This window comes from Gadus chalcogrammus, chromosome 7 (assembly GCF_026213295.1).
Source record: "Gadus chalcogrammus isolate NIFS_2021 chromosome 7, NIFS_Gcha_1.0, whole genome shotgun sequence".
NCBI classification, from domain to species: domain Eukaryota; kingdom Metazoa; phylum Chordata; class Actinopteri; order Gadiformes; family Gadidae; genus Gadus; species Gadus chalcogrammus.
This window is the reverse complement of record NC_079418.1, coordinates 14,227,738-14,240,639: the sequence shown is the minus strand read 5'-3', so window position 1 is coordinate 14,240,639 and position 12,902 is coordinate 14,227,738.

Genomic DNA, 12,902 nt, shown 5'->3' with positions numbered 1-12,902 from the left:
CTGGGCTGTTGGCAGCCTAAATGCTAGATGGAAAAGACAGGAGTTAGGCTACAAACGTTAATAGTCTAGGAGTTTGACCTATTTCTGGTGTAAGAAGTCCTACACTTTGTTATCCTGACTATAAGACACCGTATAGATGCATCTATTCTCCTCAAGGTTGTGGTTGTGCAGACACCTTGCCGACCAGTGCTAACCCAGGGTGTGTTGTTCCTGCTGTTTGTATATAACGTCAACGGCATCACTTAGCGCTATGTCATGCACGCATACACACACACACACAGACACACACACACTCACGCACACACACACACACACACACACACACACACACACACACACACACACACACACACACACACACACACACACACACAAAACGGACACACACCCTTCTCTGTTATAGAGACTGCTGAGTGATCCGTTTTTACATTTGAGTAAACGTGTATTAATTTAATCCCGCACTGCTGAAGGGATCAGTGGTTCCAAACCTTTGACTCGAGGTGTACAACTAAATGGTCAAAACCTTACGCTGATCACCTCATATGCAAACTGTGTAAAATTGGTAAATGCACATGCAGTGGCTGAGCAAAGATTGGTCACGCAAATATTACTGCAAATATGAATCAATACATTTTCAATGATCTATATATTTTTCAATGGCAATTTTGTCTAATTCAATAATACAATCCTAAGTAGCACCTGCAGTACCCTCATGTACCACTATTGACTACAGGTTGAAAAACACTGGCCTATGATAGTGTACAAGTGAGTACACAAACTGATAGGGTACAATTCCTTTTTTAATGCATGATAGTGTTCCACATTAATATCTGCTTAGCCCTTGCGTTCATTCATGTCAGATAATAAGCATGTGGAGTCAATTAATAACTTGGTTCTCACCTCACTTGGTTCTGAGTTAAATAGACACACTGTTAGCATTAGCCTTTGGCTAGCCTGTACTTCATTTTAATGTGGCTGGATGGACGTTTTGCACAGGCAAATTCCTTTGAATAAGTGACACATTGTCTTTTGCCAAAAGTAGTTTAATATGTCTGGGGACTTCCGCAGTGAGAACTATAAGTAATATCGAACACTGAAACCAGGACTCTCAAGTCTCACGCATTCGGCATGAGACACACCAAATTCAACCCATGCACACGCTCACATGCCCCACTTCGTAATCTCACTCTGATCTCAGTTCAAAACTTGAGAGCCTGCTGAAATGCTGCTAAAATTCAATCAATTACACTTGACTTGGAACAAAATCTCAATGTCCTCTTCAAATAAAAGTTGGTAGGGACAGTAGAAGGAATTTCCCCTCCGGGGGAATAATAAAGTTGTATCTAGAATGGAGTGGTTTGGTATGATACTTTAGTTTAATATTTATGTGTTGAACACCTTAAAAAGCGTGGCTTAAAAGATCCCACTAAGTGCTTGCATTGCTAGCCTAGCTTTCCTCTGAACAACTTTTTTTTCTGAGCCACATTTGTTTAGTTTACCTCAAAGCATTTTTTTGTTGCTTTTGTTGTATGGTTCAATAGCCACCACACTGCTACAGTCATGCATTTTTGTGAGATAAGCATCTAGAGTCCCACTCTAGAACATCCTATGTCATCATGATCTATTAGGATACTCCCAGCTATAGCCATATGGATTGTTGTCATATTGTCTTGGTTATCACCCTGGGGAACATGAATGCAACCTGCATGGAGCAGCACATTTCAATCCATTCAATTATAACACTCCCATTGTTTTCTAAAACAAATTATGATAACGACCCGCGACTAGCTTATGGATAATTATTTCTATAATAGACATTCCTCGTTTGCATGTTGTTTTTGTCAGCCATTGTTGACATGTCCCTACTCCACAGCCTTGGAGACATATGTTGTAGTGTGCAGCAGTAAGATGAATGGATATCCATTGTTTATGGGTGGCCTATTTCTAGAGTGCAGCCTTACCCTCTACATCTATGCCTCTCCTTGGCTTGTTGTGAGACATTTGATGTGGTGAGGTGGTCGTGAAAGAAGTTACCACCTGGATACGCCATCTCGACAATTTGCCAGAAACTAAAAACAAGGTTTTTATGACCACCCTCTCCCCCTCAGGCCCTGGGGGCGTTGGAGATCAAAGAAACTATGAACTCTACACGGGGCCATTTCTTAGTTTGTAAACCAACATATGTTTGGAGCAGCCAACTGCCGAACACACTTATTGAGCAAGAACTGTTTTACTAACCCTATACAACTAAACCCATTGCATAATTGTTTTCATTATTCTGATCATTCTGAGAGTCACATGAATAGTCAACCAAAATTGACACACCAAGTCAGACCGAAGTGTCACAATTTAAGCGATTGATTTAAGTTTGTCATCCTAATAGGCTTGGTTATTTAGTGTACGAGCAGCATCCTGTCCCATAGGGCTCAGCCTAGATTGTGTGTGTTGGTGTGTGCGTGTGTGTGTACTGTGTAATGAAGGCAATGCAGCGGTGGTGCCCCTCTAGCTTTTTGTCTAATTACTGACCCCCATGGAGGAGACCTAAATATATGTGTGTGTCTGTGTGTGTGTATGTGTGTGTGTTAGTGTGTGTGTGTGTGTGTGTGTGTGTGTGTGTGTGTGTGTGTGTGTGTGTGTGTGTGTGTGTGTGTGTGTGTGTGTGTGTGTGTGTGTGTGTGTGTGTGTGTGCGCACGCACGTGCATGCATGTGGTTCTGTATGCATGTTTGGTTAATTGTGTGAGTTGCAATGTGTGTAAGTGCCTGCATCTGTTTCTGTGTGTGTGTGTGTGTGTGTGTGTGTGTGTGTGTGTGTGTGTGTGTGTGTGTGTGTGTGTGTGTGTGTGTGTGTGTGTGTGTGTGTGTGTGTGTGTGTGTGTGTGTGTGAATGCATGCATGCGTGTTCACACAGGCATCAATTTGCACAAGGTCCACACACAAATAGGTCAGACCTAGGCTCACAAAGGATCCCTCACCCTCCAACCCCTCTGCCACGGTCGCAGAGGCAACGCACGCACGCACACACACACACACACGCAAACAACGCACGCACACACACATACACACACACACAGCCTCTCGGTGTACGTGTCTGATGGCAGCACTCAAAGCGTGACTTAAGCCCTGACATAAAGCATGACTTAATGCACAGTATTTAACATTAAGCCCTGACATAAAGCAAGACTTTATGCCCCGTATTTAACATGACGAGGGGAACGCTGTCTGTCACATAACGCTGTCTGTAATCCATCGAAGGGGGGGTTACAGAGGACTGGTCACAGCTGCTGCAGTGAGGTGGCAGACACAATGATAGACAGGCAGACAGGCAGACAGGCAGACAGGCAGACAGGCAGACAGGCAGACAGGCAGACAGGCAGACAGGCAGACAGGCAGACAGGTGGACAGACGGACCAGTGGACGGGCAGACGGATACACTGACAGACAGGCCTACTGACAGCCGGTCTGTGGTCGTACTCACTTATGTATATGACGAATGACGATGAAGTGTTTGTAGAATTGTAAACACTTTTTTTTGCATTATCTGAATATAGAATGGCAATGGTTTAAACAATAGAGCATAGTGAAAGTATTTACTGAGCTTGATGTGGGAAAACAGAAACCAGAAAGAAATTCAACTGAGTAATGCAAACGTGCAAATACTGTTAATATATGTGTAAATAAATATAAATGACTAGTATTGATAATAATACATTTTATATATATTGGCCTGATAAGTTACAATTGGGACACATTGTACGAGTCACCAAGATATTTGCTTGGTTAAGGTTTATAACGTTCTTAGATTCAAAATAAATGATCTGCATCTGTTTCTGATGATCATTTACAAATCTCTCCAAAGGGAGGAGTCTTGTTTTGACTCCTCCCTTTGAACCAGAACCGTAAAATGAAACCCAAACCATCCAGTCTCTAATCATAGAAACCATACTCTGATTACACTGATTATTAGTAAAGGATGCAGAACTCAATGCATGGAAACAAGCCAATAGTGTATAACAATCATGTTAAAAACCTAGAGGACATAAACTGATTTAGATGTTTGTAAATTATGTATAGACTCATAAATAGCAGACTATGAGACTTAAACATTTAAAGTTTAGATGTTTTTGAATTATAGATAAAGTAACACACTGACAAACATGCGTTTGAATCATCTGTCACATTGGCGGGGCTGTCTTTGAAGGATCGGCAAAACAAATATGGTTTAAAATCATAGATATACCAGCAAAGATGTTATGGGATCTTAGATAACACCTCCCCACTGTAGCAGGTATCTGACAACTGCAGGACCCAGCCAAGCCCTTCAACTGGGAGCATCTCTGTAGGTTATATATTGATTAGGTAATTCATTGAGTTATGTATTGATGAAGGTCGTGCTGTAGAAAGAGACAGGCATTATGCGTTGTGTCCACATCTAATATAATTATACATGATGTATACAATGTGTGGCATAGGATCCCCCTCTCTGAATGACAGCGATGCATGTACAGACGTTCTTACAACAGCGACGGCAGAGCCATTTCGGGTAATTGTCATTTTCCTGTCCAATTATGGCCTGGCTCATCGCTGCTCTGAACGAGCCTTTGCAACATTTACCGACTAATACTAGGGCTTTTGTCTCCCGGTTCCCTGTTTTCTGAGTCCTATGATATGCTCTTACTCTCAGAGCAGTGTGAATAGCCGTTGAAGCTAATTTTGTGACTCGCTTTTCACTCGTTCCACGTTGCATGTTGCACGACTTATTTCAAGTTGTGATTGAGTGTAGATGTCGGTGATGCTGTAGGATCTCAGCTCTAAGGTGGAGTCATTGAGAAAAAGCTTTTATCACAGAGGAGAAAGAGTTGTGTCGTGCTTTCAGGGCCTCCCCCATACATTTCATCACAGCGGGATCTGCACCTTTACTCTTTTAGTCATTTAGCAGTTGCTGTCCGCCAAACGAATGGATGCATGCCATTCAGGAGCAGCTGTTTTAACTATAGGTTCGGCATTTTATTTGGGCTGCAGACATTGGGGATCGAACCAAGATCCTTTCTTCTATAACCACTGCCCTACAACCTAGTCGTGGTTTTGTTATGAATCACTGCCATGACTTCTTCACCACAGAACAAAGAGACCATGTAATCCTGTGCAGAACACAAGTACTTTTAATTGTTCAGCAGTGAATGAGCCGTGATATTGTCCCGCCAATCCTGCACGCCCTTTAGTTCAGCGCATCAAACCAATGCATGCAATGCTTTTCCCTGGTTCCCCGTTGCCATGCAGAGATACAGAGCCACGTCTTGGCTGATAAGATTAGCGGGGTCACATGGGGTCACCACGGATTAGGATTACCAGGACAAGCCTCTGGAATGCAGACGCAACTGCCAGGGCTCGCAAATTCAGCTGAAATGGTTCTAATGTTCCAGCTGCCTAGCTGTGCAAACCGAACACGGGGGTTAGCATGATGGCATGCTGCTCTTCAGACAGACACAGATACACAGAGGGAGAGGGATCTGGACTGTGTTAGAGTTAGTCATCGCCTGTTAGCCGTAAAATGATGGGTTTGAAGGGAAAACGCCGTGGCATGACATTTCTGTCATGGTCAATTCATTTTTTATTTTGCTTGATTTGTATTTGGTTTTGTTTGTGCTTTATTTGTCTAAAATACTTACACGGTACAAAGTCCTACAAGTGTGCATAGAGAAACAGAGAGAGGGTTAATTTAATGTGCAGGGTAAGCATGTTTATGGTTTCATTGACACTGTACCCTGCACAATAAGAGGCGATTGTTCAAACCAGATGAATGAAGTTACTGTCTGCCCGTCACAGCCAGGGTGAAAAAAGAATAACCGTACGATTCTACTTCCTATACAATGAATGTACACACACACTATGTCCCAGACAGGCCCCTGCTCGTAGACAGGCTGTGGGGAGCTCCTGTATGTCTGGGATTACAACAGGGGGTGTTGTTAAAGGGAACTGTGATGGGGGATAAGGGTGGATGCTGGTAGGTGTTGGTCATGGTGGGGTATATTACATCGCACACACACTGTAGTACACAGAACAGTCTTTTTAATAGATGCTTTAAATGGATGCCTCTAGCAAAGCTAATTGCTCCACACCACCTGGGTGACTTTTCTTGGGCGCCTGCAGACAAAGGACGCAGGCTGGTGATGTTGAAAGACCGGTTTATGGTAAAGGTTTGATATTGATACTGGTGTCGTTGCCACCTTGGTGGACTCCTCAAGTGTTCGGGGAGATGGCTGGTTGAACCTGCGCACGCTGATTACACTGTGTGCAACAGGTGTGCAGCCGCACCCAGCCCCAGAGTCCAATCAGACTCAGCCAGGTGAGGCTCCTAAACCAGCCATCCGCCACACAAACTCCCAGAACGCGTTGGCCCTTTTGATCCGGGATCCTGATGGCTGATTATACAGGATATGGCAGATTGTGTATTCTTTGTGGACTGGTGTAGTGTAGGTGTAATTTTATTTTTTGAATAATATTTTTGTGATATTATATATTTTTGTCTATTATTATGTTTTTATATATATATATGATTAATTTCTCCTCTGCCGTGCACTTATATAGTTGCAACACATTTAAATTCCTTATAGGGATCAGTACGACTTTCTCCACAGAGTAACAACTTTTAATTGAGCTTCTGAACTCCTTCTGAAAACCTATTTCAGAATTTCTCCAAGAATTCCCTTTAGAATTCCTGCTAGAAATCCCTAAAGAATGTATTCTCAAATTATTTTCAGAATTCCTTCTAGAATTCCGTCTAGAATTCCTTCTTAAATTCCACCCAGAATAGTTTATAAAATCCCTCCAGAAGTCCTGCCCTTCTTCTAGTGTGCGGACGATGGCGTGCTCCTCAGCCACCAAGAGGCAGTATAAGATCAGGTTGAGTCGGAGCAGTGAGGAGAGACCCCGGCAGGTCCGGGAGAATGGGCCCAGCTGGAATGTCAGAGCGGTTCCTCCCCTCAGGCGCGGGCAGAGCATGTTCCTCTGAACTCCAATGCTTGACTTGAGGAATAATGACAGTGTGTTGGCATATAAATAGATTGTTGTCTTGGTCGGGATAACTTTGGGGTTCTTTTTTAATATTGACTGTTTTTGTGTTGTTAAACTATGAAGATTGGTTTGCAACATTTGAGTGGATTGTGAAATGTCTATAGTTGAGGTAAATTCATGCACACCATTGAACAACACCTACATTGACACAGGATTAATACAATACCACAAACTAAGACCTAGATCGATCCTATACTCTTTATCTATTGATAAAGAGTAGTGTGTAAATCAGTGTGTTTGAGGGTTGGTTTTGACTCACTTCAGCATAGGATTAACATTATCCACATGCTGCAGAGAAGAATGTCACAGCTTCAAACGGCCGGGCTCTCCCCCCTCTCGCGGAAAGACGGTATTATCATGATGATGAGTTGATACTGTGTAAGAGAAAACACACCCCAGGGCTTGGTATTTGCGTGCATCTCTTAGAGGGATTAGAAACCATTCTTGGCTCACCGCGCCACTTCCTCGCTTTGTTCCCTGGCAAACGCTACCTTTTGTGTTTCTGTTAGCGAGCCTTTCACTAACTGCTCCTGTACCGCTGCTGTACAGAGCACACTCCTATTCTTTTTAATCATTTAGTAATTTGCTGCTATCTTTGGCCTATGCGCTCTCTGCAATGCTACTCACTGCAATATCTTATTAAATATTTAGCTGTGTTGCGTATATATTTCAAATATATTTCTTTCCTCTTCTACTCTGAGTGCGGAATATATGGCAGAAGATTATATTTCCCCTTTACTGCCCCAAAGCGAACGCAATGAAAGGCAGTGATTTTATGACCTGGCACATAATACATGTATAGACCAACCATGTGGCCTTTGGCAAACGTCAATGTGTACTTGTACGTGAACTATGGCGTGTTTTTAATTATATTAATTCACGGTTTGTCATGCGTGCTGAGACATGTTTATACATAAAGGAAGTGATTGTGTAGGTTTGTGACTTGTGGTTACTTGGATCTTGTCTGATAATGTATGGAGAAAGTCAGTCATTGAATCGTCCATCCATTCGCTACAGCTGCTCATCCCTTGTCAGAGCAGCAAGGGACTGGACACAATAAGCATCCAGCCAATGCAGGGAGATCCCCAATGTTGAAGCAGTCCATGGGAGGGTTACCAGCACATAGCAGGGTTAGGATTAGTGGTGTGGTAGAACAAGATGGTGTAGGAGGATAGTGTAGGAGTTATTATGTTTGACTCCAATCCCAGCCTCAAGGTAATGGGATGATACCCATGCTGGTAGCCTGCATATAGGTATCCTTGAGCAAGATAAGCCCCAACCCCTGACCTGCTCATTCAACACCTCTGTCTAACATGCGTAAGTCGCTTTGGATAAACACGTCTGCTAAATGACTTAATAGTAAACAGCAGAACATTAACTGGCATTAGTTGTCTACCTGCTCTTACAATGACACGCTTGGCTTTGTATTATGACATCTCTCATGAACAGGAAATAAGATCTTGATAACATTAGTTGTTGACAATAACAAGTGAGTTTACAGAGGATGACTGGGACACCACTAAGGCCCAATCCCATTTCTACCCCTTACCCCTTCCCCTTACCCCTCCCCCCTTCCCCTTACCCCTTCAAAACAAGGGGGAGGGGTAAGGGGAAGGGGTAAGGGGTATAAATGGGATTGGGCCTAAGACTGCAGGCTGCAGAGTCACTCCTCCACATCATGCAACCATTTTGGTTCTGTGTGGACTGAGGAATAAATCAGAGTGTTACGTTACACAATCGTCTTGATGGCAGAACAGACATTGGCTCGATGCATGGACACAAACTGGGCCGCAACAATGAAAGGTGATTGGAAACAGATTGATACTGGTATGTTAAGTGTATTGGATTGTCAAACTACATTAACATCGACATGTTCAGAGTTCCCCCCCCCCGTTTGAGAACGTTCTTTAGGGAAGCTTCTGCTAACCCTGCCCAGCTTTGTAACACTTCACCTCAGGTTCCACAGATTTCATCAAGAATGTGGGCAATCTAGCAATTCCCAGGCGGTATGTGCCTGCACAAAGTGCATGGGTGTGTTTATATCTTGGGTAATTGTCTGTATCCTCAGTTAAGTACAAACGTTTCTTCTTTTTTCCCTCCTCTGCTATAACTTACACGTCGGCAAGCGTGTGCATGTCCTCGGTGCGTCAGTAGCGGGGGTCAATTTGGGCTGATTACGCGCGTTCGATCGGGATTCGGAAATCGCGGCGCCGGGAACGTTAAGATACGCGGCGCATGTGTGTTGCGTTTTGTTCCCGGGAGGTTGTGGCGTAAAGGTGGGCTGTCATGAGTTAATGAGTATGCCCGGGAATGCAGACACCCAGAGTACAGGACAGGGGCCTGACTTTGACACCACATGGGGAACAAAGGGACCATGGGAAGGGCAACTGTGTTTGTGTGCAACCGGGGCAGAGTGTTGAAAAGAGGGGCTGACGGCGCACCCGCTGGCCGCCTCCCCGTGTGTTTAGGAGACGTGTCCGGCCTTGTTCCCCCTCAGCACACCCACTCAGAGACGCACACTCATAGACACACACACACACACACACACACACACTCATAGACACACTCTCAGAGAGACACACACACATAGACGCACACACACACACACTCATATACCCACACACACACTCATAGACACACACTCTCAGAGACACACACACACACACACACACACACACACACACACACACACACACACACACACACACACACACACACACACACACACACACACACACACTCATAGACACACTCTCAGAGAGACACACACACACACACACACTCATAGACACACTCTCAGAGAGACACACACACATAGACGCACACACACACACTCATATACCCGCACACACACTCATAGACACACACTCTCAGAGACACACACACACACACACACACACACACACTCATAGACACACTCTCAGAGAGACACACACACACACTCATAGACACACTCTCAGAGAGACAAACACACATAGACGCACACACACATGCTCATAGACACACACACACACACACACACACACACACACACACACACACACACACACACACACACACATTCATAGACACACACTCTCATAGACACACACTCTCATGGACACACACACTCATAGACACACACACACACACTCATAGACACACACTCCCATACACACACACACAGATGCTCAGAGACACACACACACTCTCATAGACACACACACCCTCATAGACCGACACACTGTCTTAGACATGCACACACACTCATAGAAACACACACACTCTCTCATACACACACTCTCATAGACCCACACACACACACACACACACACTCTCATAGACACACACTTTCATGGACACACACACTCTCAAGACACACACTTTCCTAGCTACACACACTTTCATAGACACACACACACTCATAGACATGCAGTTATAGAAACAATTTCATAGACACGCTCAAACAGACACACACTCTCATTGACACACTTATAAACACACACTCATAGACACACTCTTATAGACACACTATAGACACACTCTCATAGACACAAACTCATAGACACACACTCATAGACACACTCTCATAGACACACTGTTATAGACACACTATTAAAGACACACCCTCATTGACACACTTATAGATACACACTCAAAGACACACAATAATGCACATGTATAAACATGAAAACACAATATATGCCCTCACATGCATACACACGAAACCACTCATGTGCATGCATGAGCATACACGGAAACGTATGAAGGGCCACCTGGGACAGAATTCATACTTCGTCTTACACACACTATTATAATCTTGCATAAACACCACTATACTGATACACAAACAGTATTATACTCCGTTTACATGTATGTATGACAGTGTATAGTTGTGTTTGTGAGAGAATATAGTAATGTATGTGAGAGAGTATAGTTGTATTTGAGAGAGCATATGCTCTCTCAAATATAACTATGTAGTTGAGTATGTGAGAGAGTATAGTTGTTATGCAAGAGAATATTGTAGTGTTTGTGAGAGAGAATAGCAGTGTGTGTGAGAGAGTATAGTAGTTTGTGTGAGAGAGTATAGTAGTGTGTGTGAGAGAGTTTGACTGAAACGGAAGTAAGTTTGATTCCTCAGTTCCTGATTGGCTGACAGAAGAGGCGGTAGCTTCTGGCGCTCAATATACTGCGCCGTCATTTCACTCTGGAATCTCCAGCGATTCTGTTGTGCTTCGTTCGCAGCAAAAAACGTATTTGTCGCTTGTTCGCGTGGTCGCCTGAGTTTGAGCTTCCTCTTGGGACCGCAATTCATTCTCAACCATGGCCAGTCTCTACGCGTTGTGGAAGTACCAGAGACGTCAGAGAAACCAACGCAGTCATTTAGGATTCATAATATAATCCGTTCTATAAAATATTCTAATCTAGAACGGTCCGGGAGCTCCGGCGGGGGTTTAAATTACACTCATCAATTATTACAAACAATTATTATTGATATTATTATTTTAGATTAATTTGTCCCTTTTTGACCTGATAAAGAAGAACACATTATATTAATTATTTTGTATTTTAAAACAGAAATCATAATTACCACTTGTTTTTTAATATCTTTTTTCTGTTTCTGAAACCAAATATATACACATACATGGTGAATCGAAATGATCGCAAGCAGCGGAACGTGAGTTATTGAGTCCACACGTCCAACAGCTGACCCAGTCTACAAATCCCTCTGCGACTTTAAGTGATAAAAGTCACCACAGTGTAAAAACCATCGACGTCATCCATGTTCAGTAAAAAGAAAAACCTCGGACACAAGATGTTAACGGAGCCGTGCACTGAGCCCTCTTGGATAGTAGGCCGAAACAACTTTTGTTTCACTATGACTCCTTTCAGCTGCCCACTCATCCTTCTCCTGCATTTTTAAAAAAAAATAAAACGTCTAATAAAAGTAGCGTTTTTGAAAAGGGAAAACGTACATTTTGTTAGTACATGGTATAAAGGTAATTATGAGCCTTTGATTGATATACAGACATTTTTTGCGGAGACACATTCCTGTTCCCCACTTGTATTGGAGTGAACGGAGATATCTACTTCTGGGCCACATGAATCGAGGGGCCCGTCCACAGCCCGCTAAACAGCTGCAATACCAGGCTTGGCCGCTGAGCACTGGTGGATTGCGGAAGTATGCACTGCTCCTGGGGGCCTGGGGAATCCCCACGACAGCTCCCCCCGCCAAGGCCCACCCCAATCTCCCAAACCTTGTGACGCTACAATGTTATATAATACAGATATCTCTCTATATATTATATCAACTTATATCATTTAGATATTGAGCTGCAGGACTCCCTCCCGAGCTCCCGGAGTGTTCTAGATTAGAATATATTATAGAACGGATGATAGTATGAATCCTAAACGACTGCGTCGGTTTCTCGGACGTCTCTGGTATTTCCGCAGCATGTAGAGACTGGCCATGGTTGAGAATGAATGGTGGACAAGAGGAAGCCTCTCTCAAACTCAAGCGACCACGCAAGCAAGCGACCGAATTCTTTTAGGTGCGAACACAGAATAACAGAATCGCTGGAGATTCCAGAGTGAAATTGCAGCGGAGTATTTTGAGCGCAAGAAGCTACCGCCTCTTTTCTCAGCCAATCAGGAACTGAGGCATCAAACTCACTTCGGTTTCATTCAAACTCTCTCACACACACTACTATACTCTCTCACACACATTACTATATTATCTTGCATAAACAACAAAACTGTCTCACACACACTACTATTCTCTCTCACATACACTAATATACTCTCTCACATACAAAACTATACACTCTCATACAGACATGTAAAAGGAGTT